At 43.6% G+C, this 17,619-nt stretch overlaps 1 protein-coding gene across 1 annotated transcript in view; it reads left to right on the plus strand.

Annotated features, from left to right (window-relative positions):
- Positions 1 to 8,558: 8,558 nt before the first annotated feature.
- Positions 8,559 to 17,619, plus strand: part of LPAR1 (lysophosphatidic acid receptor 1) — a 55,324-nt gene continuing 46,263 nt past the window's right edge. The window contains exon 1 of the mRNA XM_083719543.1: positions 8,559 to 9,210. The gene's annotated coding sequence lies outside the window, so the exon portion shown is untranslated. The remainder of the gene's footprint in view (positions 9,211 to 17,619) is intronic.

Below are 17,619 nucleotides of genomic sequence, written 5' to 3' on the forward strand. Positions count from 1 at the left end.
ACTACACCACACTGGCTCAGTTTCCTGCAAAGAATCGTGGGAACTGTAATTCATGGCTCACAGAGCTACAGTTCCCAGCACTCTTAACAAACAACGGTTTCCAGGATCATTGAGGGGAAGTCATATACTTTAAATGTGCTTTCACAATATGTGGTGTGCATGCAGCCATCCTCTCTAAAGGGTAGTCAGAAGGGGATTTTACTTCTTCCCTCAGTGCTAAGCACCACAGCACTGAGACGGGATATAAAAAGCAGCTTTTCCTTCAGTCTATTGCAGGTGAGTGAAAGGCCACCTTTAAAAAAAAAAGGTAGAGAACTAAGCGCTTTGGCACTTTGCACTGAAATCTGAGATAGAAGATCCTCGGCCTACTCTTTGGAGATCGTTGGTTTTTTTTTTGAAAGGCAGTCTGAGGGATCTGTTATCTCCAATCTGAGGGTCAAGTACCAAAGTGCTGAGATCAGAGATAAGGACCCCTGTTTACTCTGTAAGAGCAAAAGAAAACATTTCTCCCTACTATCACTCCATTGCTGGGTGGGTGGAAACACTGCATTTGAACAGATCCTTCAAAAATCGATCTGTCTTTACTGTGTAAAGACAAAAGGTAAAGGGTAAAGGGACCCCTGACCATTAGGTCCAGTCGTGACCGACTCTGGGGTTGCGGCACTCATCTCGCTTTATTGGCCGAGGGAGCCAGCGTACAGCTTCCGGGTCATGTGGCTGGCATGACTAAGCCGCTTCTGGTGAACCAGAGCAGCGCACAGAAACGCTGTTTACCTTCCCGCTGGAGTGGTACCTATTTATCTACTTGCACTTTGACGTGCTTTCAAACTGCTAGGTTGGCAGGGGCAGGGACCGAGCAATGAGAGCTCACCCCATTGCAGCGATTCGAACCGCCAACCTTCTGATCGGCAAGTTCTAGGCTCTGTGGTTTAACCCACAGCGACACCCGCGTCCTGTAAAGACAAAAAGAGCACAGTAATTCTAGAAAAAAATAATGCAAATAATGTCAACAAACAGTTGGACCGCAAGCCCTATCTTACAGCTATTCAAAGCCTCAAACATAAAAGGGCAATTGCCTTTCAAAATATGCATGCATGCAATTGCAATACATAGTAACATTGTTTTGTATATTTGCAAGAGCACAGGTTGGAGCATTATCGCTGCTTTGATGGAGAAGGGGGACACAATATTTTTTACCTGTTCTCTTCAGTAAGTTTTGCAACAAATATGAAAGCTGCAAGCACTTGATCTTCGTGCAGTGTGAGCTTCTGCATACGGAAGATCTCCTTGAAGAGGAATAAACTGTAATTACATACCTTGCAAAAAAAAGATTGCAAAGTATAGCCACGCAGCTCATAAGAACAGGTTTGTTGCACATGACCTCCCTACCAGCTATAATTGTGCAACCTGAATTTGCTGGTTCGATTGAATCACACCCAAAATAGCAACAGTGTGGAAGCACCTAATGTCTTGGATGGTGGAAGCCTTCATGGCAAGCAGCTTTTGATAGTCTTTATGCCCCAGGTGGTGCTGTGGGTTAAACCACAGAGCCTAGGACTTGCCGATCAGAAGGTCGGCGGTTCGAATCCCCGCAACGGGGTGAGCTCCCATTGCTCGGTCCCTGCTCCTGTCAACCTAGCAGTTCGAAAGCACCTCAAAGTGCAAGTAGATAAATAGGTACCGTTCTGGCGGGAAGGTAAACGGTGTTTCCGTGTGCTGCTCTGGTTCGCCAGAAGTGGCTTTGTCATGCTGGCCACATGACCCGGAAGCTGTACAGTGGCTCCCTCAGCCAGTAAAGCGAGATGAGAGCCGCAACCCCAGAGTCAGTCACGACTGGACCTAATGGTCAGGGGTCCCTTTACCCTTTACCTATGCCCCATGAATGTGTCTAATCCTCTTTTAAAACCATTTCAGTTGGTAGCCATCACAACCTCTTGTGGGAGGAAATTGAATTGTGTAACTATGCACAGCGTGTCCACTTTTTCTGCGCCGTGCATAAGTTTCTGCTCCTCTAACATGGAAGCCTTATTACCTCTGATAGCTTCTTTGACTCTGCTTGTTAACAATACTGGCATTCCCTTTGCCCGGTGGTACCATTTTCATTTGTGCGTTCTAGCTGAGCAAAATAGACAACACTGGCCTATGGGCCCCAGGCCTTTTAGGGCCCTTGAGACAATGGATCAAAATAATATTGATCTGATCTTGATCTTGTTGGTTAGTAAAACACAAAATGCATTGGGACATAATTTGTGAGGGAAACGCCAAGATCTTGACTCCCTAGGGGCCTCCACAGGGTTTAATCTGGCACTGTAGCTGAGCTTCTAATACAGTCATACCTTGGTTTTAGAATACAGTGGTACCTCGGGTTAAGTACTTAATTCATTCTGGAGGTCCATTCTTAACCTGAAATTGTTCCTAACCTGAAACACCACTTTAGCTAATGGGGCCTTCTGCTGCTGCACCGCTGGAGCCCGATTTCTGTTCTTATCCTGAAGCAAAGTTCTTAACCTGAAGCACTATTTCTGGGTTAGCAGAGTCTGTAACCTGAAGCGTCTGTAACCTGAAGCGTATGTAACCCGAGGTACCACTGTAGCTTAGTTCTCGTAAGTTTTTGCTCCCAAATACTGCAAACCCGGAAGTGAGTGTTTCAGTTTGTGAACTATTTTTGGAAGCCAAATGTCCAACAGGGCTTCTGCGACTTCCGATTGGCTGCAGGAGCTTCCTGCAGCCAATCAGAAGCCATGCTTTGGTTTCCGAACGTTTTGGAAGTTGAACGGACGTCCGGAACAGATTCCATTTGACTTCCAAGGTACGACTGTATTGCACTTTTAAGCAGGTCACTTGGTCTCTGCTGAACAGCTGATTGATGGGAATGGAGCCAGAGGGTTAGTTTTCATGCACACAGCTTGCAACTTGCAGATGTTTGTGCCATGGGACAAAACAAATGGAGGGCACCAGGTTGGCCAAGATTGGATGGCTTGAGGACAGATGCTTCAGACGGTTTTTGTGGGGAGGGGGCAGAGAGGCATTTCATTAAACTATTACCCTTATCTATAAATTAGAAAGTGCAGATACCTTAATATGAAGTAAAAATTCTCTATGAACTCCTTAGCCAATACTACTTCATTATTTAGCTTCCATCAAAAAGAAATGAAAGGAAAGGAAAGGAAAGGAAAGGAAAGGAAAGGAAAGGAAAGGAAAGGCATGTTTTTACTTCCAGCAATCTAATAGTATTAAGCAATTTAAGTTTCCTTGGGGACAGACCCAATACTGATAAACCAGCTTAGCTTTTCTTCTTTATGTAATCTGGGGCTATTCACAGCTGATAATTAACCTTGACTTTATGTGTTTATTATACAGGACAGCTAACATTCACATTCAGCCTACCTAATAAGAGATGAAGAGGTTGAGGTTCACAGCATTGCTGATTTTTTAAAACATAATAGCAGGGAGATAACATACTCAAAGAGGTCTATAATAAAACTTTTTTGCATGTAAAATACATGGTCTTTTTTATATTCACACATATGTATTTTCAATTAGTAAAATTAAATAATACAAAAAACATCCCTTGTTCCACCGGTTCCACGAATTAATCTGAGATTTATTGTGCAAACTGTACATAAACAATATGCACTGATGCTGGTACAGTATTCTTGCTATGGCGATTCTCATTTTTCATTTTGAAAGCAAACAATGCATATTATGCTGCCTGGAAAAAGAAATGGGAACACACTGACAATGAAAAGGGATGTAGTGAATAACCAAGTGGATATGAACTCCACCAAAGAAAGAATGAAAAGCTGTGGTTATTTTAGAACAACAATAACACATAATGAATTATTAGAAAGCAGAAGGAAGTTTATAGGGCAGGCACGTTTATAGTATTTTGAGCACGCAGCTGACAGACAAGAAAAATGGAGACTAATGAGAGCTAAAGCTTCTTCCATCCATTAAAGCAGAGTCTGAAGAGTTACTCCCTTGTAATCTAGCTGCATGTCACTCCAGTAACATTTAAATCAGGGATCACCAACTCAAGGCCCATGGCCACGTCTTGCACCCTAAGAAATGCCAGCTCTCCTTCCTAGATTCAAGAAAGGTATCAAATAGGCCTACACATGGCTGCGGGAACAGCAGATCATGGAAGGAAGCTTCCATTCCTGTAAAATTAAGTTGCTGATCAGCAGAACTCTTGATGGAGGAATCACCTGGGCTACTTCCAGGCAGAGATCATATATTGCAAACAGATCATTCAGGCCCACTTTTTATTTTTTATTTTGCATGTGCAATTGATACGCGAGTATCCACACATTGACATATTTTCAGCCACAGGACCAATTGCTATTCCACAGCTTGCAATCCACACTAGTGGACAAAGTATGACAAAAAAAACATGCAGGTAGTGTTGTTGTTTTTTGTCCCTTGTCACAATCAACTCTTACCCCACCCCAATCCTCTTCACAACCAGGGCACACCTGCAGGTAATTCCGCACCTATGTATATGCACCTTAAAAAAAACCAACTGGGTTTTGTGCACAAGAGTACACAAATACAAGCATTAGTAACCATGTTTCACAATGGAGGGGGATGGAAGCTTCTACAGTCATACCTTGGGTTACAGAGTCTTCAGGTTGTGTTTTTTTGGATTATAGACTCACCAAAACCCAGAAGTACCGGAATGGGTTACTTCCAGGTTTCGGTGGTCGTGCATGCGCAGAAGCACTAAATTGCGCTTTGTGCATGCACAGAAGCACCGAATCACAACCCGTGCATGGGCACACACAGCGCTGTGGGTTGCGAACGCTACAGGTTGCGAACGTGCTTCCCGCACGGATCACGCTTAGGTAAGTCACGTGTGACAAACTGCTGATTAAAAAAAGATCTTATGAGCTTATACACTAGCAGTGATTGCAGATGTACAACGGATTATTTTTAAATCAGTTTTTCTGTGGAATGGGTACATCTGGATTAAACAAAGTATAGCTAAGAGCTGGCATTTTGATGACAACATCACGTGGATGGCAGAAACCAATTCCACAATGAACATCCATCTAGAAACACCTGTAGGAAGGGCCAAGTATAGCTTTGCTTCCTTCCCATGGCTATACAGTATTGGGTGAAGTTGGCTTTGGAAGAAACATCATTTCTCATGACCATGTGGTTCCTCCAAGGAAATGGTAGCACAGCAGCACTGGACCTGATCCATGGGGAAGAGGCTCCCATGCCACATTGGTAATGTGTGCATTGGCTCTCTTGCCTCCTTTGGGTTATATTTCAGTGTTTCTGTTGTGCAACTTTGTTTTGTGCAAATGCTTGTTTGGTTGTAAGTTGCTTTGGCTTGCCTTGGGCAGAATAAAGTAACTAGAAAATTTAACAAACAATCTAACAGACTTGAATTGTATTTTATTCTTAATGTTGCAACTTAGTATCAGTTAGACACTGATGAATTCCTTCTTGTTTGTCAAATTTTATATCTGTATCTATACAGTATGTATATATATATATATATGCTTTCGTAGATTTTCACGGGTACAGGAATGCAGGTTTTGGTGTCCTCGGGTGTCTTCCCGTGTAAAAGTTGGGGTGTCTAGGCGACGTTTCGACGAGGTCTCACTCGTCATCTTCAAATATATATATATATATATATATATATATATATATATATATATAGGCCTACAAAGAGCTACATTAGATGTATCCATTCAAGTCCAAACTCCTGGAGAGTGAATGGAACAAAACGCACCCTGGCATTTGATACTTAAAAGGTGTATTTTTTTAGGACCTACTATAGGGACGCAGGTGGTGCTGTGGGTTAAACCACAGAGCCTAGGACTTGCTGATCAGAAAGTTGGCAGTTTGAATCCCTGTGATGGGGTGAGCTCCCGTTGCTCGGTCCCTGCTCCTGCCAACCTAGCAGTTCAAAAGCACAAAGTGCAAGTAGATAAATAGGTACTGCTCCAGCAGGAAGGTAAACAGTGTTTCTGTGCGCTGCTCTGGTTTGCCAGAAGCGGCTTAGTCATGCTGGCCACATGACCCGGAAGCTGTACATCGGCTTCCTTGGCCAATAAAGTGAGATGAGCGCCGCAACCTCAGAGTTGGTCACAACTGGACCTAATGGTCAGGGGTCCCTTTACCTTTATCTATACAGTATATATATAGGCATACGAAGAGCTACTTTAGATGTATCCATGCAAGTCCAAACTCCTGGAGAGTGAATGGAACGAAACACACCCTGACCTTTGACACTTGAAAGGTGTATTTTTTTAGGACCTACTACAGTAGTGACTGCAATTTGTTTTGAACTATTTTTAATATTGTATTTTACGCCATAGTGACCTGTCTTGGGACCTAATGGTGAAAAGCAAGCAATAAATAATAATAATAGTAAACTATGTTTACAGTGGTACCTCGGTTTAAGAACAGCCCTGTTTACAAACTATTTGGTATATGAACTCCGCATAACCAGAAATAGTGTTCCAGTTAGCGAACTTTACTTTGGTCTATGAATGGAAGCTGAACGGTGGAAGGGCACCGGCAGCGGGAGGCCTAGTTAGGGAAAGCGCGCCTCGATTTAAGAACGGTTTCGGTCTAAGAACGAACTTCTGGAATGGATTAAGTTCGTAAACCGAGGTACCACTGTACATGTTTTGGGTGTGTAAGGGGTGCCAGGGGAGCAGTAGTAGGATTATAATCATAATACAGTGGTTCCTCAGGTTACATACACTTCAGGTTACAGACTCCGCTAACCCAGAAATAGTGCTTCAGGTTAAGAACTTTGCTTCAGGATGAGAACAGAAATCGTGCTCTGGCAGCAGGAGGAGGAGGAGGCCCCATTAGCTAAAGTGGTGCTTCAGGTTATGAACAGTTTCAGGTTAAGTACAGACCTCCGGAACGAATTAAATACTTAACCTGAGGTACCACTGTAATGGGCTGTAACCAGTGTACGGTCAACAAAGGTGGCTGGGGAATATAGGAGCCAACTCCTGGGGACCGAGGTCCCTTCACGCCCTCCCCATACAATATTTAAGGGGGCTTCCCCTCCCCCAAAAGTTGATGGCCATTGCCATTCAAATGGTGTGTTTGTGCCGCATCATGTGATCGATTATGTAGGACAGGGCTTACTTGCCTCCCCCAATATTTTATTCAAGTTGACACCGCTGATGGGTTGCATCTAGTGTAAGGTCAAGCAGAAGTGGCTGAACTCCTACAGGCTGAGGTCTCTTTGGCCGGCCCCCCATAAAATATTTTAGGGGGCTGTCCCCCCAAAGTTGATGGGCATTACCATTCCAATGGTCTGTGCATGTGCCATGTCATGTGATCCATTTTATGGGGTGGCCATTTTATGGGGTGCCATGTCATGTGATCCATTTTATTCAAGTTGGCACCTTTGGTGAGTAACACTCCTTGTGTAAAGGGAGCACACACTTCTTCTTCTTCTTCTTCTTCTTCTTCTTCTTCTTCTTCTTCTTCACCATCATCTTCTTCTCTTCTTTGGCAATCACTCGTAATCGAGTAAGATTGTCTTCCATGAACATGATCTTAATGGTGAGTCCGTAAGTGACTGTGGAGGCTAATTCTGGATCCACATGTCCTTCCACAGTGGGGACATAGGTTTCCGGGCGGGAGTTGATCACGGTGAGGGTTTGCCAAGCGTGCCTTCCTCATAGCACCTTTCTCCCTTTTGTCCTGAGTGTGTGCTTCTTCAAAGTCCATAACACCTTTGGGGAAAGCTGTTTTCCAATTGGAGCACTCGCAGGCCAGTGTTTCTCAGTTATCCGTGCTTATACTGCAGTTTTTTAAGATTTGCCTTGAGAGAGTCTTTAAATCTCTTTTGTTACCCACTGCTATTTCGCTTTCCATTCTTAAGTTGAGAATAGAGTAGTTGCTTTGGAAGACGATAATCAGGCATCCAAACATGACCAGTCCAACAAAGTTGATGTTAAAGAATCATTGCTTAGACACGGGTGATCTTTGCTACTTCCTTTACACTGACATTAGTTTGCCTGTCTTCTCAAGTGATATGGAAAATTTTTTGGAGACATTGCTGATGGAATCTTTTGAGGAGTTGGAGATGGTATTACAGGATTGCCATGTGTCCTCTTTCTCGGGACACGTCCTCTTTTTCAGGGGTAAAATTTCTGTCCGGGTGGCTTTTTAAAACGTGTCAAACTGTCTCTGGCTATACTATACCCCCAAATCCTGTCTACGCCAGGGGTCGGCAAGGTTTACCTCTCAAGGGCTGGATCACTCCAGCGGAGATCCCTCCGTGGGCCGGATTGCATGTGTGTGTGCGCACACCCACCCGCGATTTCCCACACCGGCGTCTGTGCAGACACAAATTAGGAATGAGAAAGGCCCATGGGGGGGGGGGTCGGGTCAAAGTTGTTGAGTTTTGTTCAGGGAGGAGGTAAAATGTTGACCTTTTTTAAGGGAGCCACAGTTGTTCAGCTTCTTTGGGGGGAGCCAATGATCTACCAGTGATCTATCTGATTACGATCTACCTGTTGGACACCATAGGAGCCTACACAACACAAAACACTGTTGCTGTATGTAGGTTGTTTTTTAATCTTACATTTTGTATTTTGGAAATGTACATCCAGTTTTCATTTCTCCTTTAATTTTTTTTTTTGGGGGGGGCCAAGAGAGTGGGGCCCTCAGCTATAGCCTTGTTTAGCCTATACGTGAATCCAGCTTATACTTAACCCTCAAAACTCTCTCCCCCCCCCCCACCCAGAGGGAGAGAGAGAGAGAGAGAGAGAGAGAGAGAGGCGGGCAGCAGCGCCATTTGCGCGGGGCACGGGGCTCCAACGCGGGGTGGGGAAAAAGGCGGCAGAGCCGCGGAGCCCAGAAGAAGAAGAAGAAGAAGAAGAAGAAGAAGAAGAAGAAGAAGAAGAAGGCGCAGGGGGGCGCGGAGGAAAGTTGGAGGCTGAGCGCCCCACAACCGCCGCCACTGCTCTGCTCGGGAGCGCAGCCTCTCCTCCGAGTCCCCTCTGAGCGAGAGATGGAGATGGGGAGAGGATGGTGTTGCTGACGCCGCCGCCGCCGCCGCCTCCTCCTCCTCCCCGCTGCCCCGCCGCCGCGAAGTGAGCGGCTGGAGTCGGCGGCCGACTTGGGACGAGGCAGCGGCGGCATTAGCAGCGAGAGGCGGCGGGAAGACGCGCCTCCGGCTCAGCCCGTCCGTGGGGCTGCGGGGCGCATCGCCTGGCCCAGGTAAACGCGGAGTGGGGGGGGGGGAGGTATGTAGGTAAGGGGGTGGGTGGATTTTTCCCGTGGGTGGGGGGCAAACACACTTTTTTTGGGGTGGAAATCGGCTTCTCCAATACTCGGCAATCATTATTTTATTTTTTTTCCAGGCGTCGGTCTTAAAAATCCCTTTCCTCTCCACCCCGCCAAAAAAGTTTCCCTCCTCGGTGGAAGAATGTCTGCTTTCTCTCCCTGCTTTCGAATGGCTTCTTCTATTCCTCTCTCGCTTCCATTTCGCCAGGGGGGTAAGGGAAAAAAAGGATTTTCCTTCCACGTCGCTGGGTTTTAAATGGGTGCGATTGGAGGGATCCGCTCGTTTTCTTCTCCTCCTCCTCGGGGCTTTAAGGGCGACTTCGTGGGGAAGTTTAGTGGCCATAGAGGTCAGGAGACAACTCCGAGGGTGGGGGGGGTCATCTTACGCGCGCGCACCCCCAAAATTTCGAGGGGTTCCACCAATAAAAAGTGGGTGGGCTGTACAGTATTGCTATTCCAATGGTGTCATGTGATCGATTATCCAGGGCAAAAATGACTTGCCCCCTCCCAATATTTTATTCCAAGTTGGCACCCCTAAAACCCCTATAAAATATTCCCCATCCCCTAGTGAACGGGCATTGCCGATCTTGGGATGTGGGGGCGGGGCTTATTGTCGCCCAATATTTTATTCCAAGGTGGCACCCCTAACCCCCCTATAAAATATTTGGGGGTGCCCCTCCCCGTGAATTTGCATTGCCATTCAAATGGTGTTTGTGCGCCTTGTGATGGATTATGTGGGGCGGGGTTTACAGGCCCCCCTCTATATTTTATTCAAGTTGGCACGTTTTGTTCCAAGTCAAGCTGTTGTTTCCCTCCCTCCCCAACGCAATCTCGAGTATCCTTGTTTAAGATGAAATTTGCTGCATAGTAAACAAGATTCTTCCTCTGTCTAGCAAGAATCACAACTCTCTGCAAGTTCTGCACCCCTTTTCCAAACGGGAGTTCTGAGTTCTTCCCCTTGGGGGTAAAAAAAATAAAAATAAGGCGCCCAGTTTTGGAATTTAAGGTTTAAGATCCCATCTTGATTTCTTTGGAATTTGTTACTCTGCAATAGGTTTCCAAACCTAGGTATTTCCCTCCTCCTCTCCCCCCAACCTCCGCTCCTTGGAGCCATATGGTATTTTTGAAGTTTAAAGAGTGGCGACACCCTGGGAGTGTTGCTCTCAGCATAAGCTGAGGTGTTGGAAATGCATAAGGATTCATTTCTCTAGAATTAACCCGTTGTCAGCTTCCTTGCTTCGGCAATTTATGACAATATTGTTGGGTGTGGATTAGAAATCCCACAGCACGTTTTAACCACCTTAAGTTATTCTTGCAGTCAGGGTGGTTGAAAAGTTGCGAAATGGTTGATTCTCCCCCCCCCCCCAGCAGACAATTCTGATATGTTTTAGTCACTGTATGATGATAATTCTTCATTAACATGAAATATAAGCCTCTTTCTGGTCCTAATTGCAGCCCAATCCCAGGCTTGCTTACTCAGAAATAAATCATACTGAGCCAGTGAAATTTACTCTTAAGTAAACAAACATACTTAGAGTTTTACTCCTAGAGCACAATCCTATGCGTGTCTACTCAGAAGTAAGTCCTACTGAGTTCAATGGAACTTATTCCCAGGCATATGTGTAATATTGCGGCCTTAGTTTATTAAAAGTTGAATAAGGACTTCGTCTTAAATATGCACCGTTTGGTCTGCTAAGTACAAAGGAAAGTGTGTAGATAGAGCATGTTTCAAGCACTGCGTTTTCATAAGCTGACTTGCCTTGGACAAAGCATTTTAGTTGAAATAATCGTCAAAGCAATGACGTGGACTAAATGCTGCATACTTTTAAAATTAATATTCATAGCGTCACAAATTCTGGGCTGATTTAAGTCCTTTCGTGCTTTCTCCTATTTTATACATGTGCTTGCTTAACTACAGAAGAAGAAAAAAGTATCAGCATGATTTTGTAAAAATGCAGAGGAGCTCAGGATAAGAATGTATACACAGAAGTCTTTTGTCCAATTTCATTTCCTTAAGCTTGAAGAGGCAGAAAAAGGATAACCAGGCATAGTCTAGATCAGAAGAAGAAACTGGAAATGAATGAATGAATGAATGAAAGAAAGGTTAAAATCAAAGTTGACCATCTTTATCCATACAGTGGTACCTCGGGTTAAGTACTTAATTCGTTCCGGAGGTCCGTTCCTATACTGAAACTGTTCTTAACCTGAAGCACCACTTTAGCTAATGGGGCCCCCTGCTGCCGCCGTGCCGCCGGAGCACGAATTCTGTTCTCATCCTGAAGCAAAGTTCTTAACCTGAAGCACTATTTCTGGGTTAGTGGAGTCTGTAACTTGAAGCGTATGTAACCTGAAGCGTATGTAACCCGAGGTACCACTGTATTTCTATCCCCCCTCTCCTGTGAGTCAAATTGGGAATCTAACTTCAAGTGAAGTCTCTAAATCATCCTAGGGTGACTACCATTTGTTTTGACCTACAACTCCCATCATCCTTGACCATTGGTTGTGCTGACTCAAGCTGATATGAGTTGTAGTAAAAACATCTGGAGAGTACCACACTCGTGCAAGTTGCTCTACATGTTCTCTGACTGTTTTAGATACAGTGTTTTTCTATATTAATCCATCCCACCACATGTTGATAGGATCTCTTCCGCTTTACATTTCTGCCCATTAAATCATGACATTTCTGTTTTTAGGGATTTCCCTAAACAATAATGGGAACAGCCACAGCTCTTGACGATTTATGATCGCTGGCTTCACTCACTAGGACAGGTGCAGACCACGTGGTTCCCTCCAGATGTTTTGCTCGACTACAATTTCCATCAGACCCTCCCAGCATAGCCAGTGGTCAGAGATGATGGGAGCTGTGGTTCAACAGCTGGAGGGCATCATGTTTGCTAACCCTGCATGGAGGGGGAAAGTAAGAGAAATTGTGTTTCTTGGTTAATGCCAATTTATAATTGCCATTGCTTGGCACCGATCATTAGATCTTCCTGCAGGCTTCATACTCCAGAGCTGTGTCACAAGTCTACGATTTCTGCTCATTTCAGTTAAGAAGAGACAGAGGGCTAAAATGGCCAGCTGTGCATCTCTACCCCATTTACTCCCATTGAACTCCTAGAGGGCTCCATCTTTTTCACACTTCTTTTGACTGTGTAGTGAGATTGCATGGAGGTTTGGATTCATATGCTGGTGTCACCCAGCTGTGCTTCTTTTTAATCTGACCCGGGTCCTACAGAGTCTGTGTTTCTTGCCATGGTGACATTTTGGAAGTAGGTGAGCTAACTGAAGTTGAACCACACTAGACTGAAATAATTTTGTTTGACACCTTTCACATGCTTGTCTATTTGACCAGGATACGATGACGACAATTCATGCCTCTGTAACCTCAAGGTAGTCTGTTGTCACTTGCGTGCTCGATGTGGACTGTCATTGGTGACTGTTCAGGAACATCACTTTGTATAGAACATGCCAGCTCTTTTGATCACAGAAAACAGCTGTGTTAGTTCCCCATTGTGTTTTGGACACTAGTGCTATGAAGTCCTCCATATCTATATCTACATTCCTCAGAGACCAACTTATTTTCTTCATTATATTATGAGCTTCAGAATCAACAAAGTGTATCACCAATGGGCCAATTACAAACAAGCATGGGAATGTAGAGAGGCTGCCCCACAATTAAGAACAGGCCAAAGACCTGCCTGAACAAGGAGGTCTTCACTTGCTACTAGAATGTCATCAGAGAAGGGGCCAAAACAGCCTCTCTTGGAAAGGGATGCCTGAGCCTGAAAACCTCCACATCCTCACATCCCTGCCTGAAGAGTCTTTAAACCAATGAAGGTTCATATTGATCCCAAGCCATTTAAGGATCTAAAGGTCATGGCTAGCACTTTGAATTGTGCTCAGATAGAAACAGTCAGCCGGTGAATATGTTTTATCATAACAAGGAAGGGAGTTTCACATTCCCAATAAGTTGACCTCAGTCAACAATCTGGTTGTGGAATCTGAGCAAGTTGGTACAATGATGCTCTTCTTCCTAATTTTTTGTTACCCTTGCTGTTTGTTTGGCAAATGGTGGGAAAGAAATGGAACATAGTAAATGAATGAATACATCAATTATAAGCTTTTTTTAAAAAGGTCTAGCCAGTGGTTCTAGGCCATTTCTTTAATGTCAATAAATCGAAACTCAAATATGGGGTAAAATGCACCACCCCTATTTTGGTCATTTGTGTATTTGACCAAGTTTTTCATTTGGTCAAGTTCTAGGTGCTTCTGACTTGGAGATATAGATAGATATAGATATAGTTGATAAAGTTATAGGTATAGATGATATAGGTATATGTCTGTCTCTCTCTCTCTCTCTCTATATATATATATCTTTAAGAGCAGGGAGTGGGAAATCATTCGTTGGTGCCAACGTATTTTTGTTGCATTGTGTGTTCTGCTCTACAGTGACTCATTTTTCCAGGTTGGGGAATTTGATTTCAGTTTGGCAATGAAAATTGTTGGCTCTGGAGTCTGCTGGGATTGTTGTGGGCCAAAAGTCTTGCATGGCTATCGTGCAGGAAATATATACATATATTTGTTTTTAGCATTTGGAACTTTGGCTCATGGAATTTATGTCATGGCTGCTATTTATACAAATACAGAGGTGTAGTTTAGCTTATCTTAACCTTTTTAATAATAAAAAAAAGCACTGTACGTCTGTAGATTCTGCATGGCCATTTGAAAAACCCACACACTGTGCTTACATAGGTAAGGCCTGTGTATGCTCACAGTTCAAATCTGCCCCCTGCCCCCACTTTATTCAGTGGGGCTTATTCCAAGGCAAATGTGCATTGGATTACAGCCTTAATTTCCATAGATCTCTTATAGAATTTTTTGCCTTTGACTGCAATCTCAGATTTCACAGAGTTTCTCAGTAGCAATTTATTAATTTTCAAGCTTATAAATGTATAACTCATTACCTCGAACTTCAAACATACCCTGCTGTAGTCTAATAACTCTTTTGCCCTGCTTTCTGAAATTTAGAATTTCAGGGAGCACAAGGGAGTTAGATGACACAGAAATGACTAGAGATATTATAGTGATGTATACAACTATACCATTTTTAGTTTGGAATGTTCCTCTACTTTCTCTAACTTTTAGATGAATAATGCAAGCCAGAGGAACTTAAGGATGAACTAGACTTAAGGATGAACTAGTCCTTATTTAGTTGTGGGATTTTAATGTGTGATATTTTCACACAATGCAGAATTGTTTCTTTTCAGTATGCATTTTCATATGGTTGCATCTGTATTTCACAGTGGCCTGGTTCATTTATCATGCTAAGCCAGGGGTCAGCAACCATTTTCAGCCATGGGCTGGTCCACTGTCTCTCAGACCTTGGAGGGGGCAGGCTATATTTGGGGGGGGGGCAAATGAACGAATTCCTATGCCCCACAAATAATCCAGAGATGCATTTTAAATAAAAGGACACATTCTACTCATGTAAAAACACGCTGATTCCCAGACCGTCCACGGGCTGGATTGAGAAGGCGATTGGGCCGCATTCGGCCCCCGGGCCTTAGGTTGCCTACACCTGTGCTAAGCTAAACTGTGGCTTAGCAGGGACATGGAAGTCTTATTAGCTCCCAGAGAAGAGAGTTCACTGCTGCTCTGCTCCTTCCTGGTCATTTTTGCTACCTACATAAGGTAGGATTTGGCTTAGCATTTCATCTGAATCAGGAATTGCAGTCAAGCTTTTTCCTCAGTAATTATGAGCTAAAGGTAAAGGTAAAGGGACCCCTGACCATTAGGTCCAGTCGTGACTGACTCTGGGGTTGTGGCGCTCATCTCGCTTTATTGGCCAGCATGACTAAGCCACTTCTGGCGAACCAGAGCAGCGCACGGAAACGCTGTTTACCTTCCCGCTGGAGCGGTACCTATTTATCTACTTGCACTGGCGTACTTTCAAACTGCTAGGTTGGCAGGAGCTGGGACCGAGCAACGGGAGCTCACCCCTCACGGGGATTTGAACCGCCGACCTTCTGATTGGCAAGTCCTGTGGTTTAACCCATAGCGCCACCCGCATCCAATCATGAGCTACACCAAGGTTTTTTCTTGGTGCCTTGATATTTTTTATCCCGTAATTTATAGACATATTTGGTTGCTATGAAATAATTTTCTATCTGGTTGTACTGGCTAAAGAATGTAAAAGGTTGTGTACTGCCATGCGTGGCTTGACTTGCTTCCTTGAGGTAGATGGAAATTCGTTGCCTATGAATACCTGTGATTTTATGTAATATGGAGCCCCTACTTTTTTGTTCTGTGCCATGCTTTAAGCTCCATGATGTGGAGCTGCTATGCTAAGAATCTTGTTTTGCAATCGGTTTTGAAAGTTGCAAGTTCTGTGATTCCTTTAAACTGCTGCACCTCAGATATGCTTGAATCAAGCCCAGTATTGACTGTGGCTGTGAAGAAAACAGTACCTCTTGAAAAAGAACGGCTGTTCTTGCTGTTTACATTTCTTAGGATTTAGATTTTGTTTTTCTAGGTTTATCTTTATGGTATAGCTGTGTTAAAAGACGTGGAAGGATTGCCAGTTAATTTGCACGGTTTCAGCACTATGTTCAAAATAACAAATGTAAGCATTGGAAATAGGTCATATTAGTCTCCTCGCCCCTCTTCTTAAAAAATAAATGAAGATACAGTAAAGTATGGAAAACATCTGTTCTGTTTTCTTTTTCTTCCTTATCTTCAACTTAAACAGCATAAGTTGCTTAACTAAAGATAGCTTTTGTGGACAGATCATTGGTTGGCTAAAAAAAAATGTGCTAAATTTCCATAGATTGTGTACATTATGCTTAATCATACAGTTACCCTGTTTTTGAACTAGAGCATGAAAAGGAAAATGGAGTTAGCATAGTGATTCAAGAGCCCAGTCCTATGTATGCTTAATTGGAAACAAGTCCTGCTGAATTCAATGAATTACTCGCTAAGTGCTCCCCTAGAGAATGAACCAAGAAGTTCCTGGTTCAAATTAGAGCTGGGCTAAATATCTTTACCTCCCACGCCTTTGCAGGCCATTTGTCCTCCACATAGAATAATCAGCTATTTTGGGGAAAGTGGTGAATTTTCCAAAATGTTGTCTTATCAAATACTGTAGCATCAAAGAAACCCCTCAAGCAGCAATGTTATGCAGCAATGTTTTTTGGGTTTTTTAAATAAAGAAAGAGGAAAATAATTGGAACCTCTGACATACCTAATAAGGTAAGACAAAGTAAATAGAAATTTGCTACTCACTCAGCCTCCCCCTCACCCAAAACTAACCCAGTCTTCTGTGATGGTTTTTGATTTACCCCCTTTAAAATTGTTGGACCAAATATTTTGTTCTAGCAAAAATGAAAAATCTTAACTCAGCCACAAATTCACTAGGTGGCTTTAGACAACTCAGCTCTCCCTCTGCAGTATGTAGATAATAATACTAGCCTATAATACTTGAAGGTTCTCAGACTTGCTGGTATGTATTTGAACCTTTAGGGGAAATGACCTGCACTTTTCCTATAAGCTCACATTTTTAATTACTACTCTTTAAGTAAGTTAGGGTTGCCATATTTCTTTTGGCAAAGTTGTTGAGTTTTTTTCAACATTATGAGCTGCCATATGCCTGGGTTTTCCCAGATGTTTCAGCCCATTTCATATCTGGATGCCATTTCTGATGGACAAATCATGGTTATTTTGGATGTATTGCAGACCTAAGTAAGCCTTGTGCATTTTCTCCCCTCATACATATATCAGTGTGGTTTTATTATGAGTTTTTACAAAAGTTGTCTTACTGCTCTGCATGATATAATTAATAGTACCCTTCATATGTGGGCCATCATGACATTTCCTATTGACTAGGACATTAGGAGTTTCCTGGATGTTGATGTTCCCCTCCCTGGTAGTGTAGGAATCCCCCCCCAACTCCATTGTTACCATTGAGCTGGTTCACTTAAACATTGACTTGGTGAGATAGCTAAGGAGGTGGGCAGATTTCTAGAGAGGAGCTTGCAATTCCTTTGATCCACCTAGGGCCTTTTTGCTGATGTGCACATTGATGTGGTCCCCAGATGGGGTGGAATTGTTATCTGGGAACCCAAGGTCGAATTATTATTATTATTAAGGTTGAATTATTATTTCGTTTATATCCCACCTCCCCCCCCCCCCAGGAACTCAAGTTGGCATACATGGTTCTCCCCTTCTTCATTTAATCCTCACAACAACACTGTGAGGTAGGTTAGGCTGAGAGGCTGTGACTGGCCCAAGGTCACTCAGTGAGCATGATGGGCAAGGGGGGATTTGAATCCTCGTTTTCCAGGTCCC

Source organism: Podarcis gaigeae, assembly GCF_964106915.1.
Source record: "Podarcis gaigeae genome assembly, chromosome: 17".
In the NCBI taxonomy this organism is placed as follows: Eukaryota; Metazoa; Chordata; class Lepidosauria; order Squamata; family Lacertidae; genus Podarcis; species Podarcis gaigeae.